At 41.4% G+C, this 22,564-nt stretch overlaps 1 protein-coding gene across 4 annotated transcripts in view; it reads right to left on the bottom strand.

The window, feature by feature from the left end:
- The window catches only part of PPFIBP1 (PPFIA binding protein 1), a 182,574-nt gene that overhangs the window by 121,059 nt on the left and 38,951 nt on the right, over nt 1-22,564 (bottom strand). For all 4 annotated transcript variants that reach the window (XM_082634923.1, XM_082634922.1, XM_082634921.1 and 1 more), the window contains exon 2: nt 3,307-3,400. The gene's annotated coding sequence lies outside the window, so the exon portion shown is untranslated. The remainder of the gene's footprint in view (nt 1-3,306; nt 3,401-22,564) is intronic.

Consider the following 22,564-nt stretch of genomic DNA (forward strand, 5'->3'; position numbering starts at 1 on the left):
GTGAATCACCCACAGAGCCTCTCACCAAAGCTCCTTGGTACATAAGGACACTTGTTTGCAAAGTGCCTCACAAGAATTGACAGTGTAGTATATAAAATTATGAACTTCCTTTGTGCAAAATAACCCAGCTTTCCTGTGAATCTCAGCTCCCCTGGTCTCTTCCTGAACTAATGGAATAAAACAGTTCCAACGACCAAAAGTGTCTTCACTGACACACCCTGGAGAGGGACCTGCCAAGGACACACAGACAAATGTTTCTCTTCCTCTTCCCTCTGAGTTTCAGTTTAAGGTGGCACAAGTAGGAAAATATTTTTGTTAGTGTTCACCATACTTAAAAAAAAAAAACACTAAGTTAATCTCATATTTAAAAAAAATAATCTGAAAACTTCTAAGTATCACATACAGAGTCAAATGGGTAATATCAGTAATAATAACAATCAGAAAAATAATAAGAATATTGGTTATTATTTTTAGTGCCAGTGCAATGCACCCAGCAGCACACTCCTGACACTATAGAAGTAAATTGTCACAGGAAACCTGTAAGGTAGGTGTGTCCATATCCCCATTTTACAGATAAGGAAGCTGGCACAGAGACTTCACAGGGAAAGAAAGTAGAGCTGCGATCTGAACACAGAACAGTCTCCCGCAAAGCCCACATGCTCACATCCTGTATTTGTTTGAAAAATACATTTATTCTTAGTTTGGTAACTTTACTAAGTTCGTTCTTGACTCAAGATTCATACTTTAGGGACTGGTTTTTCAAAGCTTCCTTAAAACAAAAGTTAGACTTAATAAAGTTGTTCAAAAAAATGCTTTGAGAGCTCCAGCCTGCCTGCCCAGATCAATTTTTATTTCTCTGTTCATCTCCTAAACTCTTCAGGACTCTGAAGCTGATTCTTCCTCTGGGTTGTCACTTGTCCAAGCTCTTGACCTGGCTGGTGAAATATCCTAGCCGTTTCTAGGGGGGCCCAGACACATCTGTCTTCCAGATCTATTTTCTCTTTTTGTCTGTAATCCCTTCCTGAACCCAACCGAAGCCCTCCTCAGTCAGGGGGGCAAAACCTTACCACATCACACACATATAAGAGGGCGCTTCCAGCCAGCCACACCTCCAAGAGTAATCTATGTTCCTAACCAGCATGCTTAGAACATCACGCTGAAGCAGACACATCACCTGTCTACCTAAAATCAACTTGTCTGCTTGTAAAGATGTTTACTTCAACATTATTTCACAGGGCTGCTGAATCCAAATTACTGAGTTGTCCCTGACCAAAATACCATCATCGCCAAAAGATATGCATAAAAATACTCATTGGAGCACTATTTATAATACACCCAAACTGGAAACTACCGAAATGGCCAGCAACTATAAAATAAACATATAATTGAATACCATGATAGTAAGGAAAATGAAAAAAGTAAACTATACACAGTATCCTAGTATCACAAACATAAAACATATCACAAACATAAAAAGCAAAATAAGCCAGACACAAAGGAATATAAACTGTATGATTCTATTTATATAAACTTTAAAAATAGGCAAAACTATATCCGTGGCATTAGAAATCAGGAAACTGGTTACTCTAGGGATAGGGGGAGGAGAGTTCTGGGGTGCTGGTAATTTTCTGCTATCTTGCGATGGTTGCACAGATGTGTCCACTTTGTGACAATCATTCCATCAAGCCATCCACTTATGATTTGTGCACTTTGCTCTGTGTATAAGATACTTCAATAAAAAGCTGACTGAAAGACGCCCTGGAGAACATCTGGTCTGCTCTCCTTAGATGGCATAAGAGTAACTGTTACCCGTAGATGTTAAATATCTCAAAGGCACACAGGAAATCCGCGGAAAGGCTAGTCTAGACATTAGATCTCTTAACTCGCTCTCCAGGTACCAAAGCTACCTCTCAAATTTGGGAGGATGTTTCTCTAACTTCCTTCCTTGTTGTGACTACAGCAAAGGTTCAGAAGGGTTAGGATCACATTCCTGTTAAGAACACAACCCAGAAGGTTCCGGGCTCCAGCAAAAACTGTGCCAAGGATGAGCATTTAAACACTATTTAGAATATGGCAAATCAGGGCTTCCCTGGTGGTGCAGTGGTTGAGAGTCCGCCTGCTGATGCAGGGGACACGGGTTCGTGCCCCGGTCCAGGAAGATCCCACATGCCGCGGACCGGCTGGGCCCGTGAGCCGTGGCCGCTGAGCCTGCGCGTCCGGAGCCTGTGCTCCACAAAGGGAGAGGCCACAGCAGTGAGAGGCCTGCGTACCGCAAAAAAAAAAAAAAAGAATATGGCAAATCAGCAAAGTCAGACAGCATGGTGTTCACACCCTACGTTCTTCCCCTCTTCCAAGCTGTGTGATTGTCTGCACGCTCTTACCTCTCTCTGAACCTCAGTATCCTCATCTGGATCACCATCACTGAAATATTAACTCCTACTTTACAAGGTTGCCAGGAGGATAACACAAGGTAGTAGTGTCAGAGCAGTGCCTAGCACGTGGCAAGCACTCAGAAAAGGCATTCGCTGAATGAGGATTGATTGAATTGAATTAGTCAAGTGCTTGTCACTTAATAGAAGTTCAATAAATAGTTAAGTATCATTATGATCACTGAGCAAAAGAAACAGGGAGGAAAGGAGTGAATGAGTTTATATGGAAACACCTCACTTCTCTAAGCCTGTGGGGTCATTAATGGGTCGACCAACAATTCTCACTGACTTACATGGGGCACTAAAACGACCTGTGGGATAGAGAGCAATAAAGGATTTGAGAAAAGGGCAGTGCTTTTTTTCTTTTCTTTTTTTTTTTTTTTTTTTTGCGGTACGCGGGCCTCTCACTGTTGTGGCCTCTCCCGTTGCGGAGCACAGGCTCCGGACGCGCAGGCTCAGCGGCCATGGCTCACGGGCCCAGCCGCTCCGCGGCATGTGGGATCTTCCCGGACCGGGGCACTAACCCGTGTCCCCTGCATCGGCAGGCGGACTCTCAACCACTGCGCCACCAGGGAAGCCCAGGGCAGTGCTTTTTATGTGTTAATCAGGTCTGTGTTTTCGTTCTCCACGCCAAATAAAGATTTGCTCACTAACTGTCACAACATGTCAAAGTTCTACAACCACCTATGTGAGTCATATTGCTTTTAGAATTTAAAAATTTTTAAAGGGGGTGGTGGGTCATAAATTCTCACAGACTTAACGAGTAGACTACATAGTCAAGTAACTTTTACTCCTGGGGAAAAATTTACACACTGAGTGTACTGAAAGGTTTTAAAGATGTCACAAATGAACAATGATGAGGAGGGAGTTTACTTACATTTAAAAAAACCAGTTTAATACTGGTTTTTTTCTTCAGCTCTTCAAATCTTCCATGTACTGATTAGCAACCTGATCCATAAAGTTCTCTTAAACTGAAAAGAAACAAATATAAAGAAGATAAATTAAAACTAACTTCAAACTATAACACACCATAATAATTTATCATATAATTTACCTAAATTATTATATAAGCAAAGAACATCAAACTAGATAACACGTGTGCAATTAAAAACAATACAATGTGTTAAGGACCAATAGATTTAACTGACTTCCTTCCACCTGTCTTTCTGCTGTTCCTTCCTCTCCCTTCCTTTCTCCCTTCCAGCGTTCTTTTTTCCTTACTTCCTCAGTTACTGGACAACCTCAAATATTCCTTGAAGTCTGACCTTCAGCAGAAACCCACTATCATTAATTTTTATGGCACAAAGTACCTGGCACATGTTAGGAACTTTATAAATGTTTGCTGAGTAAATGAATGAAACATACTTTACCAATACTTAGTTGTTAAGGTTTAAAAAAAATGAGGAAATTTACTATTTTCTTGTCCAAGAATACATAAACAATATATAGAAACATATACACTGTTCTTTAGACTTGTCTGATTCCTGTATCTTTTCTTTTCTTTTTTTTTGGCTGCGATGGGTCTTCATTGCTGCATGCAGGCTTTCTCTAGTTGTGGTGAGCGGGGGCTACTCTTCGTTGTGGTGTGCAGGCTTCTCATTGCAGTGGCTTCTCTGGTTGCAGAGAATGGGCTTCAGTAGTTGTGGCACGTGAGCTCAGTAGTTGTGGCTCGCAGGCTCTAGAGCACAGGCTCAGTAGTTGTGCCACACGGGCTTAGCTGCTCCACGGCATGTGGGATCTTCCCAGACCAGGGATTGAACCTGTGTCCCCTGCGTTGGCAGGTGGATTCCTATCCACTGCGCCGCCACGGAAGTCCCCCTCATATCTCTTTTATTTTATTTTATATTTTGTTGTTTTTTTAAAATAAATTTATTTATTTGTTTTTATTTTTGGCTGCGTTGGGTCTTCCTTGCTGCGCACAGGCTTTCTCTAGTTGTGGCTAGCAGGGGCTACTCTTGATTGTGGTGCACGGGCTTCTCATTGTCATGGCTTCTCTTGTTGCAGAGCATGGGCTCTAGGTGCATGGGATTCAGTAGTTGTGGCATGTGGGCTCAGCAGTTGTGGCTCATGGGCTCTAGAGCACAGGCTCAGTAGTTGTGGCACACTGGCTTAGTTGCTCCACAGCATGTGGGATCTTCCTGGGCCAGGGATCAAACCCGTGTCCCCTGCAGTTGGCAGGCAGATTCTTAAGCACTGTGCCATCAGGGAAGCCCCTGTATCTCTTTCAAATAATGTATACTTAGAAAAAATTCCCAGGAGTATATATTTGGGCATGAATATCCTCACCATTACAAACAGTACTACCATATATTTTGGTCGTGAAGGAATGCTTAGGAATAGTAAAAGTTCCAATACCTCATAACTACCTCCATCCAAATGAGAAAGCTGAGTGTCTCCAAGTTAAGTACTAGAGACATTACCTCACATGTGCTTTTCAAATGTATATATGATCAGGGCCAGTTCTAGACAAAATGATGAAGTAGGAGTGTAGCTGTTTCCTTCTCTCTGCTCTTTTGAGGAGCCAGTGATCTGACATGTTTAATTAAGCAGGGAAGAGATAGGATCAGCTCCAAAATTCCAACAACTTAATGGATATGGTTCTTGAGAACATTTTCATTTAAAAAAAAAAAAAAAAAGAGCTTCAGAAGAGGCAGTTGCTTAACATTGAAACAAAATGTGTTACTAAAATGGAATTTGGGCATGAATGGGGGATAGAGGTTGTCTTGAAGGAATTTCTCAGCTCAAGTAAGATTCTGTCCATTCAGCCTCCCCTAAAGCTGACTTCATATATGACCCTATATACACACCAATCCAGGTAAATTTTAAGCAATTAATAATGCATACATAAGCAAGCCTGATTTTAAGACTAGTGTGTGCTCCAACAGTAAACAGGAATATTAATCAGCAGTTTTCGAAGTGAGTGTCCAGGAACCCTGCCCCACAGGTGCTTCTGAGAACAGAGGCGGGGCTGAGTGGATGTGTGGTAGCAGGCAGAGCAATTTCACCTTTATCTGTTTTATACTTTGATCCAAGACTTACTTGGAGAATTGGTTCCTTGAGCTGCTTATAAAAGGGTGCAAACTAAATAGTGATTACATTAACAAAGCTAGGGCAGAAATCCCTGAGCTTATGAGCTTATACCGTAGCTGATCTAGAAACATAATCACACCAAAATCCAACCACCGTCTCTAACAGAGCCTTTATGGGAAAATGTGAGTTCCAGCCTGGGTCCCAGAGCACAGGTCAGCCTGTGTCTGAGCAGGCATGAGCCAGGCCTTCTCTTCCTTGCCACCCAGTGCCCTGGAACAAAGGGCAGAAGGAGGGCCCCTACACTGCGACAAGGACTGAACCCACAGTGAGGGCATGAGACTAGGGTGGGGTGGGGGGGTCTGTGAATATTGCAGAGGTAGGGAGACAGGGGGCTCCAGCAGGGAGCCAGACGCAGAGATTTCTGTGAGTCAGTCACTTCTCCAGGCCCTGCCCCATCCCCATCAGCGTCCTTGCTAGAAATTACATGTGCAAAGTTTAGATGCTTTACATACGCCAGGGCCTTGAATAGGAATGAGGAAGGAGAAAAGTCAGTGAAACAGTTTAAGGAGAAGAAAAAAATATACCTGTGTTCTATAAGGCCCACTTCAAAGCAACATGTAAAATTAGAAAACAATTTTTTTAAGCGTATTATAAGGAAGTATTGCCTGAACTTGCTCCAGAGGAACTCAGGTTACCTAAGAGGCAATGGGTATATTCAATCCCTCCCTCAGCACAGAACTCCGATTATTTGGCCTAACCAGGACTGAATACATAAAAACATTTATAAACATGAACCACTAGATTTTTTGAGTTTCCATTGTGAGCCTTGTTTAAATAAGTCAAAGATATCCTTTGTGATACAGTTTTGATCAAATTCAAGAGACTTTAGTCATTTCCTTAGAAACAGATGTAAGCTATAAATATGAACTAACCAACAGTCAGCCACTCACAAAAAGGCTCACTGACAAGTTTAATTTAAAAACAAGAACACATTATTCAACTGAAAAGTAAGCCATAAAAAAATCTGAACCCATGCAAACAACATTTCTAGCAGAAAAACCCTTACTGTAATGACATGGATAATTACAAACAACTTTTTATATGACTCACAAACCTCTCCTATACAGAGGTTACAAAAAACAAAACCCAGCCTATATTTGAATCCATCTAATAAAACAAACCCTTAACATCCTTCCCAAATCTCAGATTTCAAATACCAAGAAAATTCTCCAAACCACTAAATAAGTGACTTCTGTATATCCCTTTGAGATGGAAAACACATTTATTACTACTGCTTATTTTTTAAATCCCTGTGATCTTGTAAAGCATGACCATCATAACTGAGAGTAACATGTTAGACTAATAATCGTTAGGAAGCAAAGTTACTGTTTACTATAATAATGCCATACTTCATATTTTAAAACTAAATGGAATCCGAAGTTTCTATTCATGTTAGACTTAAGTGTCTAAAGCAGGAGTCTGTATGCAGGGCAAATACGGTCTGCCACCTGTTTTTATAAAGTTTTGTTGGAACACATCCATGCCCATTTGTTTACATGTTGTCTACGGCTGCTTTTGCAAGACACAGTGACAGAGTTGAGTAGTTGCAACAGAGATGGTAAGGTCTGCAGAATATAAAATATTTGTTATCTGATCTGGTCCTTTAAGAAAAAGTTTGCTGACCTCTGGTCTAGGAAACAGCTATTTCAGTGGACTAAATCCTGAAATGAGAAACACTAATCCTGGTGCAGTCATCTCGTTGGGTAACTACCCGAGTCACTTCACCTTTGACTGCTTTTTCTCATTTACAACACAACAAGTTATATGTACTGGGAACTTGTGTACCAGACACTATTCTAACGGCTTTACTTTTCGTAAATGAACAACAAATTCATTCATTTAATTCTGGCAAAAACAGAGGGAAGTGAATGATTATCCCCATGAAATAGATGAGGAAACTGAGGGAGAGGGGTTAAATTAACTTGCCCAAGGTCACATTTCTGTTACATGGAAAAACTGGGATCAGAACTCAGGCAACCTGGGTCCCGTGCTGGTATTATTAGTCTCTGTGCTGTATTGATAATAATTTTAATTTCATAAAAGTCACAGATAATAAAAGGAAATCTCAAAAGGTTTGTTAGTTAGAAATGTTAGGTAAGTAAAGTACCCCTCTGCATGGTTTAGGATAAGATACCTAAAATAATTATATAACTGGACTTCCACAGACTCTTAAGACCCTTCTGATTCTAAGATTAGAGCTAATCTTAGGGTACTGGGAATATAAAAGCCTAAAATACTCTATTTTTTACCAGGAGTAATCAAAGACTCAAACAAGCTGACCAATGTCTATCTTTCCTTTGGTAAACAAGGCCTCTCCAGAAAGGGCAGTTCAGGCCCTTCAGAAAACCTTCAGGATAAAGACTTAACCAGCGGGACCCTAAATCTTCCAAATTTGTTCCCATTGCTTCTTATCCTCCACCATTTTTTTTAAAAATAAATTTATTTATTTATTTTTCGCTGCGTTGGGTCTTCATCGCTGTGCGTGGGCTTTCTCTAGTTGCGGCAATTGCAGGCTACTCTTCGTTGCGGTGCGCGGGCTTCTCATTGCAGTGGCTTTTCTTGGTGGGGAGCACAGGCTCTAGGCATGCAGGCTTCAGTAGTTGTGGCACACAGGCTCAGTAGTTGTGGCTCGCGGGCTCTAGAGCGCAGGCTCAGTAGTTGTGGCACATGGGCTTAGTTGCTCCGTGGCATGTGGGATCTTCCCAGACCAGGGCTCGAACCCGTGTCCCCTGCATTGGCAGGTGGATTCTTAACCACTGTGCCACCAGGGAAGTCCCGCCACCATTTTTCCATTTGGGAAAAGGCTGAGGGAGCATCAACAGAAATTATGGAATGACTACTCTTCATATCTGCAGCAAGAGAGCTCTAGCCAGATTATCAACCACTACATGGTTCAGGAAGACATCCCCCTGTGGAGTCATCCCCACCACATCCAGAAATTCTCCAGGATGTCTGGGGGAAATGTGTCACCTAAATGTGACCTAGTGCTCTTTTGTACTGAAAGATAGGTTTATATGATCCAAATATACCGCTAAATTACTCATCACCAACTTCACACTTAGAGATGATCATGGCCATCTTCTAAGGCTAGTTTTTGATTGGTTCCCATATCTGCAAAGTCCAAATCCTTGAGTTTGACATTTAAGACCCTCCTCATTTTATCCCTTACCTACTTTTCCAATCTTGCTCCTGTTTTTGGTCTTTCATGTAAACTGGATGGCCTGCTCTTTCTCCAGCAAATCATGCCTACTCATGCTTCATCCCATCTACTCCTGCTTCTGAGGCCACACTCAATCCGGACTCCCCTTTTTTCACTTCTACTGCCAACATCGCACCCAGTGTACAGGCCAAATCTCTGTGCTAAATATTGTGGAATATAATTTGTATTCCCTATGAGGGTTGGATCTTCACAATCCAGGAGGGGAAACAAGTACCTAAAGGACTAAACTAAAGATGTATATTAAAGGTTCAAAGCACTACAGGACCCAGATCAGGGGATCTAAAAAGATGTTAGAGAGAGGCCATCACTGAGTCGGACCTCGAAGGAAGGGGGGAACCTTATAGAGTGGCTGAGTTCATAAAGTTGTAGGGGTAACTATATAGGATAAGGGTTTACATCATAAACTTCAAAGCCAGATAGTCCTGGGTCCAAACTCCTGGCTCCCTTTGACCGGAAATAGGGTGTATAGGAGTTACAATCAAATAAATCAGGTTGATGCCTAACCATGCCCTAAACCATATTTGTAGCCAGTCCTCACGTCTTGTTCAAATAATAAAGCCTTTCACATTATGCCCCCATGTAGTCTTCCCATCTCTCACTGCCAACAGTGTTTCATGTTTCGACCCATTCATTCATTCGGGCATCTAATCACACATTGATTTCCACTGTTTAAATATTCCCAAAATATGTTTTGCCTCCTCAATGAGATTTTGTTATCAAAGAATAGACTCTTTCAAACAGACCCTTGGCATTTTCAAATTGTAGGTTCAAGGTCCCTGACAAGTAAGGCTAGTTTAGCTGAGAAGCAAATTTAAATTAAAAACTTGGGCTGTTTGGCTAGTGACATGGGGCCCAGCCAACCATAAACATCTGTATTCCAACATGGCTTTGTTTTCTGCCCATCCAGTAACTCACATGAACAGACTGAAAACTTATTTCTTTGTGGGATGGTTAGACAAAAAGCTAACAGCTAGGACTAGTGATAGAAGTAAAGATCAAGTGAAGCAGTACAAGAAAGTGATGACTGGGCCTCCCTGGTGGCGCAGTGGTTGAGAGTCCGCCTGCCGATGCAGGGGATACGGGTTCGTGCCCCGGTCTGGGAGGATCCCATATGCCGCGGAGCGGCTGGGCCCGTGAGCCATGGCCGCTGGGCCTGCGCATCCGGAGCCTGTGCTCCGCAACGGGGGAGGCCACAACAGTGAGAGGCCCGCATACCGCAAAAAAAAAAAAAAAAAAAGAAAGTGATGACTCTTAGCCAAAAAAACAAAAAAACAAAACAAAACAGAGGTTAAAGAGTTGAAGAAATTATACATTATGTATATTTGAAAATCTGAGGCTGGACAAAGGGCTTCAGACGAATCCCTTCAGTGTTAAAAAGGTTAAAAGTGTCCAGTTTTTTGTGTGTTCTCACAGTACTAAGCACCATGCTGTAAACACCAGCTGAATGAACAACCTGATAATCTCCGAGGTCCCAAAGTCCTCAGTGATCCCACTTTCCATGTCAAAATCAAATTCAATAGTCAAATTTCCCTCGAGCTTGCAAAATTTTAGTATTCACAATGTCTACTGACATATTACGTCAAATAAGGGCCACGTTTTTATTTATTTATTTTTAACATCTTCATTGGAGTATAATTGCTTTACAATGGTGTGTTAGTTTCTGCTTTATAACAAAGTGAATCAGTTATACATATACATATGCTCCCATATCTCTTCCCTCTTTCATCTCCCTCCCTCCCACCCTCCCTATCCCACCCCTCTAAGTGGTCACACAGCACAGAGCTGATCTCCCTGTGCTACGCAGCTGCTTCCCACTAGCCATCTATTTTACATTTGGTAGTGTATATATGTCCATGCCTCTCTCTCAGTTCGTCCCAGCTTACCCTTCCCCCTCCCCATGTCCTCAAGTCCATTCTCTATGTCTGCGTCTTTATTCCTGTCCTGCCCCTAGGTTCTTCAGAACCATTTTTTTTTTTTAGATTCCATATATGTGTTAGCATATGGTATTCATTTTTCTCTTTCTGACTTACGTCACTCTGTATGACAGACTCTACGTCCATCCACCTCACTACAAATAATTCAATTTTGTTTCTTTTTATGGCTGAGTAATATTCCATTGTATATATGTGCCACATCTTCTTTATCCATTCATCTGTCGAAGGGCCACATGTTTTTAAATTAACATGTTGTTTCACAATCATATTTGTGTTGTTTAGTAACAGCTTGCCTTTTTTTAAATTCTAAAGTTTTATGCCCAGCTTTGCCAATATTGGCAAATTATTTTTTATTTCCTAAAAAGATTCTAAGAAATTTTGTAATTCAAACGTTGTTATTCTTTGCACTTTTTACTGAATTGATTGAAGTGATTAAAGTCTGCCATAAAGTTTTATGTAAAAACAAATATATGCACGACTGCATGTGTTATGGGGCAGTACGCTGGGAGTGGAGGTGAGAGAATGAACACAGCTCAGCTGCTGGGCACACCGATTTTCCTTTGTGACAAATACTTTAAACTTCATTTTTTTATGACAAATATCATGGACCACAGTGAAAATCTTACATAACAACATATGAAAACTTCATATGAAAAATATTACAAACCATAATGTAAAATTTACCTCTTATATTTAAACAGCGGATTTCAATTCATTTGGGGGCAAGAATTTTAGAGTAGATGTTCCCATTATTTGCACACTTCTTGAAGCATAGGGGTAGTCTGGTAGAAATCAGAGATTGCTGACTGCAGTCAGTCATGTCCTCAGAGGGAAAAATATTCTATAAATGTTCTGTCCCTTATGAAAATATAGGAAAAACAACTGCACGACCCCTAAAACTCTGGTCTCCATACCCAAGCAATCCTATAGATTCAAGTCCTTCCTCCTCTATCATTAATTAATGTGTTACTGCAAATATCACTCAAAAAATATGAGATCAAACCACTTGGATCCCACAGCTTTCTGAAAGAGCATTCTGAACTAGTGCTGAATTTGTATAGTGATTGTTTGAATAAAAACAATGACTTCAGCTCACTGGTATATAACACTTTATCATGCCAGTAGAACTCTGTGAACCAACATACCCCAGTGAGGTCATCATAGCTCTGGAAAGTGGGCTGACCCATTAGGAACTCCATCATTGCTGACTCAGCAGTAAGGACTCTTCCCGTTAAACTGCCCCACATGGGACAGGTGTGTTTTCATTGTCAGACTAGGCCCATGATCTCTGCATCATGTGTGTTTAGAAAGAAATGGATTGGTGGGTTCACTGACTTATTTCCTATGAATTACGCTCTTGAAATATAAGGAATTGAATATATATATAGGCTTATATATATATACATTCAAAATACAAGACCATCTTATAATAAAGAAGTGTCCAAGTATATCCAAAGCTGAGAGTTTCCTGCCTAAGATAGGTCCAACTCAGCTACTTCCTGTTAAAAATCCTGTCAACCAGGGCTTCCCTGGTGGCGCAGTGGTTGGGAGTCCACCTGCCGATGCAGGGGACGCGGGTTCGTGCCCCGGTCTGGAAGGATCCCGCGTGCCGCGGAGCGGCTGGGCCCGTGAGCCATGGCCGCTGAGCCTGCGCGTCCGGAGCCTGTGCTCCGCAAGGGGAGAGACCACAACAGTGAGAGGCCCGTGTACCACAAAAAAAAAAAAAAAAAAAAAATCCTGTCAACCAGCATAAGACCTGGAGCTTTATAGACTTATTTAAACTAGAATAAGATGTATTCGTTTAGAAAAACAGCAGTTAAAATACCTATTTGATTTTCAGCTTCCATATTCAGAAAGACACAATGACCTATAAATTTTCTAAATCTCAAAAGAGAATCCATAGCAATTATAAAAAAGGATACAGGATGAAACATTTAATGTTCGACTCCTCATGTACCTCTAACCTTCAATAAGAAAAAAAAAATACAAGGGACAAAATGCAGCTCACCTCTATCATGAAAGGTTCTATCCCACAAAAAGCCAACCCCACTTCTTTCAAATCATACCATCCAAGGCTGACACCCTGGCTTTTCTTATGCTCTTCATGCTAAGAAATTGTTTGCTCTCCTTCCTTTCCTCCCCTTTACTCTTTCTCATTTTAATGGGGGCCAGATTGGTAGATGGCTTTTTTTTTTTTTTTTTTTTTTTTTTTTGCGGTACGCGGGCCTCTCACTGTTGTGGCCTCTCCCGTTGCGGAGCACAGGCTCCGGACGCGCAGGCTCAGTGGCCGGCTCACGGGCCCAGTCGCTCCGCGGCACATGGGATCCTCCCGGACCGGGGCATGAACCCACGTCCCCTGGATTGGCAGGCGGACTCCCAACCACTGCGCCACCAGGGAAGCCCGGTAGATGGCTTTTTCAAGGGTATACTGGCAACTGGCAGTGGTTATCATAAGCCCTAAAAATGTAGTAGCCTTTGACCCAGCACTCCACATTAACTAAGCTAAACTAAATGCTTGGAGAAGTGGGCAAGGATTTTTGTACCTAATTTTCACAATGTTATTTATAAGAAAAAACAGAAACAATCTAATTGTGTCTAGCAATAGCTACACTGAAGTACACCCATTAGATAGAATATTAAGCAGGCCGAGGTTCAGAAGGCTGTGGTTACCAATGGTTAATGACACAGAAGGATGTTCATGATATATTGATTTTTGTAAATATACGTGTACATAAGGTCAAAAATCAGGAAGGATAACCATCTATGGTTTTCAATACTTCCTTCTTCCCCTCATCACTGACCCTGCAGAAGTCTACTACCAGTCACATATCTTTCAACAGAGAGAAATGGGCAGGGGGGGCAGGTGAAGTGGCAAATGAACGGACAAGTGTACCCATGTTTTTTTAAAACCTCTCCTACTCCCAGGGTCTGTCTGTGATAGTCTTCTTTCCTCTTCTGAGATATGCTATCATAGACCAGCATGCTGACAGTGGTAGAATTTCAGATGAATGTGATTTTATTTTCCTTTTTGCTTATCTGTTATTTTATAATTTTACATTAAAGATCATGTATTATTTCTGTCCAAGAGAGCAGAGCCTGATGATTGAAAGTGTAGAATGTGGAATAGATCAGCCTGGGTTTTAATATTCCAGGTCCATAGCTTTTCACGTATATGATTTTGGTCAAGTTACTTAACCTAAGCCTCAAGTTTCCTCATCCAACAAATGGGCAGAATAATATTACAGGTATCCTTTTATTAGAGATGCTAATAGAACTGCCATACTGGATAAAGGAAATGATTACTATAGAGTATATAAAATATAACTTTATTTAAGTGTTTATACTTTGACGGAAAATAAATCTAAGCCCCAATCTCCTAGGAGAAAAATATTATATAAATTAAAACATGGGGAAATTTTCATTCAAAATGGTAACCAAAAATGTATATTAAGCAGCCCTGAGTTACCATTTTACATATACCGAAACAAAAAATCCTAACATTCATAGTTTCAAGGTTGTAGTGAAATTGCTGGTCATTCACGGTTAGTGGCAATGGATTTAATTCTTTCGTACTTGAGGAAAGCATTAATGCTCTATTGCAGTAAGACTTAGTAATTCCACTCCAACGCACTAATCTTAGGAAATAATTTGCCTAGAACAAAATTTAATATACACAAAGGTGTTCAATACAGAATTCTAAATAACAGTAAGTAACTGGATATACCTGAATATCTATTTTTAGAGGGACAGTAAATGGTTTAATTAATATTGGCATGTCAAAATAATAAAATTAAGAAACCACTCAGATTGTCATAATGAAGACCCTGAAGAAACAAAGACAGTTTGATATACTTTTAACTGAAGACAACAAGATCCAAGATATTTACCCTCTGTCGCTATATAAAATGTATATAATACACTGGAATAACTGAACTGAGGTGGAGCATGCGGGGCCTGGGGAGAGCAGTGGGTACAAAAGCAGAGGCGTGGACCAGCATGGGCACCCTCAGCAGTTGGCCCAGAAGACACGGTCGGCCACGGCAACTATTTCTGTTGCGAGGGAGACCAAATTTTACTTGCATTTCATGAATGGATTGCTATTGGCACTCTATCTCAGTACAGACAGATGCCAGCTGGTCACAAAGGATGCAAGTGGTCTCTGAAGGAAGATGGGGAGTTCCACAGCCACGAGGAGTCCTCATTCCTTGGGTCCTTCTGAGGACTGCAAGGTTTTACAGTCCGCATGCACCCAGGTAAGTGTACAAATGGATGGCTGATGTTATCGTTCTAATTTAACCACAAAATGGACAAATGGCTTAAAGTAACCATGGGTGGATAATAACACCAATAACGCAAGCACAAGTGACGCAAGAAATTGGCGAATTGGACACAACTTGTTCAAATCACACAACCCATAAGGGGTCCCTAGTCCCTCTAAAGTAAAGATGACATTCTCACAGCGAGAAAAGTTTCTGAAAGGAACATGTATTTTGAGGATAGAAGTTTGAAAATATTTCCATTATGTTTTCTTTTTGCCCAAATAATGTCACATCCATAAAACCTGTCCTATCTGTACTCTCTAAAAATGTGAACACAGAATTTTCTAATCGGCCTTAAAATGTACAAAATTAAGAGTTTTGATTTTTAAAGCCCTATTAAAAATAGGAAACTGTGGCATGTTCCCATTTTTTTTAAAGAATTCATTAAAATTAAAGAAGAAAATAATAGCTACCATTTATTGAGGGCTTAGTGTTTATGGATCAGGCCCTTTTCTCAGTGCTTGATGTGTGTTAATCATTCAATCTTCAACACTATCCCTGATGGACAGACTACTATTACCTCATTTCACAGATACAAAAACTGAGACACAGATTAGCAAATTATCTAATCTAGTAAGTAGTCAAGACAGGATTCTAACCTAGACTTCAACCCTAGAAGGTCTGCTCTTAACCCCTCAGAATACTACATTAGATTGCAACTGACTGGCTGATTTCAACCAAACTTTTCTGGAGCTGGTGAATTAAAAATGAACAAGTAGGGTTTCCCTGGTGGCTCAGTGCTTGGGAGTCCGCCTGCCGATGCAGGGGACATGGGTTCGTGCCCCGGTCTGGGAAGATCCCACATGCCACGGAGCAGCTGGGCCCGTGAGCCATGGCCGCTGAGCCTGCGCGTCCGGAGCCTGTGCTCTGCAACAGGAGAGGCCACAGCAGTGAGAGGCCCGCGTACCGCAAAAAAAAAAAATGAACAAGTAGTAAGCACTGCATGTCTCCCCTTTGGATCTATATGTACCTTATAAATTAACTTTTTCCATAATGGCAAAAGGTCAAAAATTTTTTAAACTGAGAGCATTTATTGTTTTTCTTGTACCATTAATAAATATAAAATTATTTTTAAAACATGTATTATATCCTGTTCATTCCTACTTTTGTGTGTTTACAATTAAAATATTCATGCAATAATGTATATATTATTTTATAATAAATAGACATAGACTGAAGGAGACGCTCACAAATTTACTGACAGCAGAACCCTGACAGAAAGTTTTAGAGACGAGTGCAGAAGGTTTAAAACAGGAGAAAAACAGTCAAATTTCACTTTTTTTTTTTAAGATTTTTTTTTGATGTGGACCTTTTTTTTTTTTTTTTTTTAAGTCTTTACTGAATTTGTTACAATTATTGCTTCTGTATGATGTTTTGGTTTTCTGGCCGGGAGACATGTGGGATCTTAGCTCCCCGACCAGGGACTGAACCTGCACCCCCTGCACTGGAAGGTGAAGTCTTAACCACTGGACCACCAGGGAAGTCCCCACATTTCACTTTTAAAAGATCCCTCTGGAGATAATATCAAATTTGGAAGCAAGGGATGCAATTATGGTTTCTAAAAGTATGAACTAGCAGAGAGAACGGAGGGGAGAGGGAGGCTGAGAAAAGCTTTAGATTTATCAAGGCACAAAGGAGCAGAAGCCAGTGATGGCTCTATGGTTTCTGACTTGCGGTGACAGAATTCAGAAGAGAATATAAAACAAAGTGTATGCGTGTATATGTGTGCGTGTTTATGCGTATGTGTGAGATGGGGGATGAAAATTAAATTTTGACCGCACTGAGATTGCAATGCCCATGGAACCACAGGGTGAATGCATACGATGTAGTTGGGAAAACAGGTCTGGAGAGTTCAGGAGAGAGCCCTGGGCTCAACTGTGATTGAGCTTCATCAGTTTGTAAGTGGCCACTGACAAGATGGGTTTTAATAAGTGCCAGGGGAGAAGACCTAAAGACAAAAGGGTGCCAGCACTGAAAGAACCAGTCGTGATAACATGGCCACTGAAGAACTTTAGGAAGGAAGGAAGGAAGTGCCTGGGAGATGGGAGGGGTCCTGGAGAGGGAGGAATGAGAATGAGAGGCTAGGAACCACGCGCCGGACACTGAAGGCCGGCTCGGGGAGGCTGCGTGACCCACCACACCCAAAACCTTTCTATGACCCAGAAAACATGAAAAGCTAACTTCTGATCCTACTCTTGCTACATCTGCTTAGCTGCCTGACCAGCCATAACTGATTCCTCTTTCCCATCAGACCCTAATGCCCCTCTTTCATGATGTGAGGATGGGCTTTGGCTTTTTGAAGCAACTACAGATCCGTTCACTTGCCTCTCTTAAGAATAAATAGAGGTTAGGGCTTCCCTGGTGGTGCAGTGGTTGAGAGTCCGCCTGCCGATGCAGGGGATACGGGTTCATGCCCTGGTCCGGGAAGATCCCACATGCCGCGGAGCAGCTGGGCCCGTGAGCCATGGCCGCTGAGCCTGCGCGTCCAGAACCTGTGCTCCGCAACGGGAGAGGCCACAACAGTGAGAGTCCCACGTACCGCAAAAGAATAAATAGAGGTTACATTAAAGGCAAATTTTACTATTTTTCCAATGCCCTTAAACTTTTTTAAATCTGGAATTTCTCCATAATGATAAAGAGACATAAACTTTATCTTGCGTTTGAATCAGTGCCTGATTCTACTTGGTCTGAATATTGAGTCAGGATAAAACCTCATGAAGGCTAAACAACCCTCTTTGACTTAGAATTAGTACCATAAGTTGAATTTACCAGCTCACTTTCCCCTCAAGTCTTTATTACAGAAAATTTCAAAGATATACAACCGTTAAGTAGATTAATACGAGTGTCATGCACCCACCACCAGCTTCAACAATCACAACCCATGGCCAATCCTATTCCATCTACACTCCTCCCACACATACTCCCATATTACCTTGAAGCAAGTCCCAGAAATGTTAACATTTCTTCTATGAATATTATAGCATATCTCTCTAAAAGATACTATAACTATAAAACTATTACCATACCCCCCAAAATTAGCAATAATTCTTATTGTTAGGAAGAGGAATTTCTATTTCAAGCCCACCACATTTCCAGTCAATCACATTTCCAATTGTCTCATAAAAGTCATATTTAAAAAAAAAATTTTTTTTTCTTTGTTTGCATTAGGATCGCCTCAGGGTCCACCATGGAGGTTGGTTGATAGGTTTGTTAAGAATTTTTTTTTTGGCTCATTTTTTTGAAGACTATATTTTAAGAGCCATTTTAGGTTTATAACAAAACTGAGAGAAGGTACAGAGATTTCCTATGAAATTTTCCTAAGAATTTTTAATCTACAGTTTCCCCCCTTCATCTCTGTTCTTTCTCCTTGCGAGCTATTTATTGAAGAAACTGGGTTGTTTGTCCTGTAGGGTATTCCACAGTCTGACTGCATTCCCAGGTGTAACTTAACATGTTCCAGCTCATTTCTAAAATTCAGGTTGGTTAATTTTTTTCCTGTCCCTGTTGATAGATAGAGAGGGAAACAGAGATATCACGTGGTATACTGAACAAAACCAGAGTGCTTGTCCATTCTGGTGACATTCGGTAATATGGAAAACAAACTGAGGGCCAATTTTTAAGGATGCTATAACATTATCTTTGGAGCAGGAACAGAAGTTGAGCCCTGGGCTTATAAAGTAGTATTTAGATCACAAGGATAGGAAACAAATGTTCCAGACTGAGGTTTTCCTTCTCTCCCCAACGCCCTCTGCTAGTATGACAGAGACTGGGGGGAGGGGGCTCTAGAGCAAGCAGCTGAGCTGAATCCCAGCTGTGTGCCTTTAACCAGCTTACTTAACTTCTCTGGGCTTCAGGGTCCTTATCTGTAAAATGGAGACAATACTTCACACCTGCTGTGGGAGAATTCATTGAGGTCATTCAGAAAAAGAGCTTGGCACACAGTAAGCTCTCAAAAAAAAAGGTTATTACCTTTTAAAAGTCATGATTATTCCTAATTAAAAGTGAAAGTCTCTTCAAAACTAAAGCTCAACCTTGAAGTGCCCCCATTTTTCTTCCCCAACTAAGTGACTAAATTGTTGAGTTCTTGCCAATTTCTGTCTGTAGCGGTACTTCTGAACAAAAACCACCCCTGCCGTGTGATAATGTATCTTCCATATTTTGCAAACAGCAGGCAGAATCAGCTGTCCTTGAACAGTCACAGAACTAATCTTCTTGCCTGTTTAGGAAGCATTCAAGTGAGGGACAGCAATTTTTGTTTCCTTTGACTAAGGGGCTGCCAAGTGCCAAGCCTGGTGTTTAGCATAGACACTTCACCGAATTCTTATCTGCTGGCTTTCAGGGGGGAGGAAATCCAATGGCCTGTGTTTTAATTATTAATAACCCCAAAGTTCTCATTTAAAATATGTATTCCGTACCTACCACTGGGCTACGTGCTGCAGGGAGTGAAAATTTAACAATAAGGCACAGTCTGTAAAAAAGAAGTTTATAGCCCATTAGGAGGAAAGAGAGGTATACTAATGATCCAGAACGTAATGGAACATAATATAACATGAGGGGGGAAATGAAATGGTAGGGAAAAAATCAGGTGGGAAAAATAAAGTTAAGGGTCGCTGTGGGGGGGCTACTTAAAAAAGAAATGATGTGTAAGATGAAAGTTTAAACAATGTATAGAAGTTCAATAGACCACAGGAAGGGCTGGAACAAACAAGCAGAGAGAGAGTTTCAGACAGAGGAAACGGGAGCATGGGGGCTGAAGTGTGGAGAGTGTTCAGAGAATGTCAGTAGTTCTGGTTGGATGGAGTGCAGGAGGTGTGAAGGGAAAGAGAGAGAGGTGGCTAGATCCTAAAAGCCTTTGATGGGTGGTGGTCAGGAGACTGGACTAGGTTGGGTAAGTAACTGAGAGGTATTGAGGTTTTCTGAGCCACTGAGTGGCACGGTCAGAGCTGTGTTTCATATAAATTCATATGGACACAAGGAGGTGGGAGGAGACCACCTGTACCCAAATTCAGAGTCAAGTCAAAGAAAGGAAGGCACAGACACCAGCCATATTTTGTATGGAGAAAATACATTGTAATATAATATGAGAGAAGAGGTGAAGGAGAACTCAAAGACAGCTCCAAAGTTTTGAACCTAAATGCCTGGGAAAAATAGCTGTGCCATTAACGCCGATATAAGTCAGTTCAAAGAACTGGGAGTGGGAGAAAGGTGATGTAATAAATCCCACTGGAACGTGCTGAATTTGATGGACTGGGGATCACACACAGTGGGCCACCAGGACCAAGGGGAAAAGTGTAGAGAGAGGGCCAATGAGAAAATCTCAGAGAAATAATACGTTTAGGATGTAGCAAGGTGGGCTAGTGAAAACAGATGGAGAAGTAGTGTTCAGAGAAGAATATTCATGTTAGTACAAATCGCAGGATCCAAGGAATGAAAGAGCTTCAGAGGAGTCGTGAAGACAAAGGACAGATGGGAAAAGTTAAAGGAGTGAGTGAGGAAGTAAAGGCAATGAATGTAGTCCCCTTGTTCAACAAACTCAATATAAAAGAATAAAGAAAGGATGGGATATAGGCAAGAGCACTGAAGAATTAGTTGTTCTTCAGGAAAGGGGACCTTCTGAAGGTCTTTATGCAGATCAAAGGTGATGGGGAGGAAACGACCGAACACCCAAGACAGGAGAGAAAACGAGTGACTCTAGAGACAAAGAAAAGGAGGTAAATGAAAAGACAGAAATACGCTAAGGTGAAAAAAGAAAACAAAGCTTAAAAGTCAAGATGACCAGCTGTCAGATCTGTTTTGCCAGCCTCTGTAGAGTTTCAAAAAAACAATACAAACTTGTAGAGATTTCACCTAGAAAACCAGACATTTGATTTTTCTAGAGAAAAGAGAAGCTGGGCAACACTGGGCCAGGCTTCCACAGGACAACTGCTGCCGTCCCTTCCTGCGACATGGCTGTCACCTGCGCATCTCCTCTTTCATTTCAGTAATTTCGATGGCCCCTGTGGGCAGTTTAGTTTGTGACCCCTGACCTAGATCTTTTCAATTAAAAAAGGAGATGATGTCATCCTTAGAGACTGAGTGAGGACTCTAGACTGAGACTTGAAAACTGTGAAAAACCATTGTCATAGTCATCGAAGGAAATGGGTTAGGAAGTCAAACAGGATATGAATAATCGAAGGGTTGTTGTCTATCTGTCTGCTGAAGAGTGCAGGGATTCGTCATTTTGCCTGCCAGTGCCCCACAGCCTGAAAGCGGAGGTCACAGGACAGTCGTGGCATAAGACAGGAAGACAAAGGGTTCTAGGGTGATGGGGGGATCTCAGTGAGAAGACCTACCCTTGATGGGGGGTCCGAAGGGATTGGTGTCCTGGGAGAATGAAGAAGAGACATCGTGGGAACAGAGAGCAGATCAGGAGGAAGGAGGGAGGTGAGAGAGACCTGCAAGGCAAGATAAACAGGGTCTTCCTGGAATTTTTCTGGCAGGAACTTGAAAGTATCATCTATACAAAAATATTAGAGGACAGGCACGCATCCAAGGCTAAGTGCAAGAATTGGGAGACTTTGGGAGGAAAGCAAAAACAAGTATGATTAGCACAAGAGGGAAAAGTTAGTCCTGCAAAAATTTACCTTTAGTGTATCTTCATCTCCCTGCTATTCAACTTCTAGAAATCAACTAGAAAAAGTGAAAATATAACCAGGCTTGGTAAATCATGATAAATTAAGTTCAGAGAATTATATTTTTGTGAAATGAGCCATGTGAATGTTAAAGATTTTTTTCAACTACACACTTGACTTCCTTTCAAATCTCCTTAAATATGATTTTGGAGGTAAAAGTATATTCATTCTTTGTTCTTCTATGCAGAGGACTGTACATATTATCACAACTTTTGAAGAAGAAAGGAGATCAAAAGTTCGAAGTTCAGTAAGTTCTCAATGTCCCACACAGCGCACACACGTACAAAGGGAAGGGACGCAGCGTTCACACCTGCTGGTCCAGTGCCTAAACCTTTGGGGGCTGCATATTCCGTAAGTGCCTTTATGTTTAAAAGAAACCAGCACATAGGGCTTCCCTGGTGGCGCAGTGGTTGAGAGTCCGCCTGCCGATGCAGGGGACACGGGTTTGTGCCCCGGTCCGGGAAGATCCCACATGCCACGGAGTGGCTGGGCCCGTGAGCCATGGCCGCTGAGCCTGTGTGACCGGAGCCTGTGCTCCACAGTGGGAGAGGCCACAGCGGTGAGAGGCCCACGTATCGCAAAAAAAAAAAAAAAAAAAAAAAGAAACCGGCACAAAAAACAAAATGACATATTAAATGCAGAGGGTAATTCTACAAGGTTACACTCCAGCTGGCAGCCTGGCAGCTCTGGGGAGAACAGCAAGGGTGGCAGTACCACAAAGGAGCACGGATGGGGGAGATTAAGGCTTATCTTCAAGGTGTGAGTTATTTGGTTTTACAGTGAGAATGGATTCATAATTTAAAACAAAAATGTTTAATTAAAATTCAGTAAAATGAGCTAAAGCATCCTTTCTAATTATCAAAGAAATATACATTTTAAAAAGACCCTTTATTTTAAATAG

Source organism: Mesoplodon mirus, assembly GCF_964341445.2.
Source record: "Mesoplodon mirus genome assembly, chromosome: 11".
Classification (NCBI taxonomy): Eukaryota; Metazoa; Chordata; class Mammalia; order Artiodactyla; family Ziphiidae; genus Mesoplodon; species Mesoplodon mirus.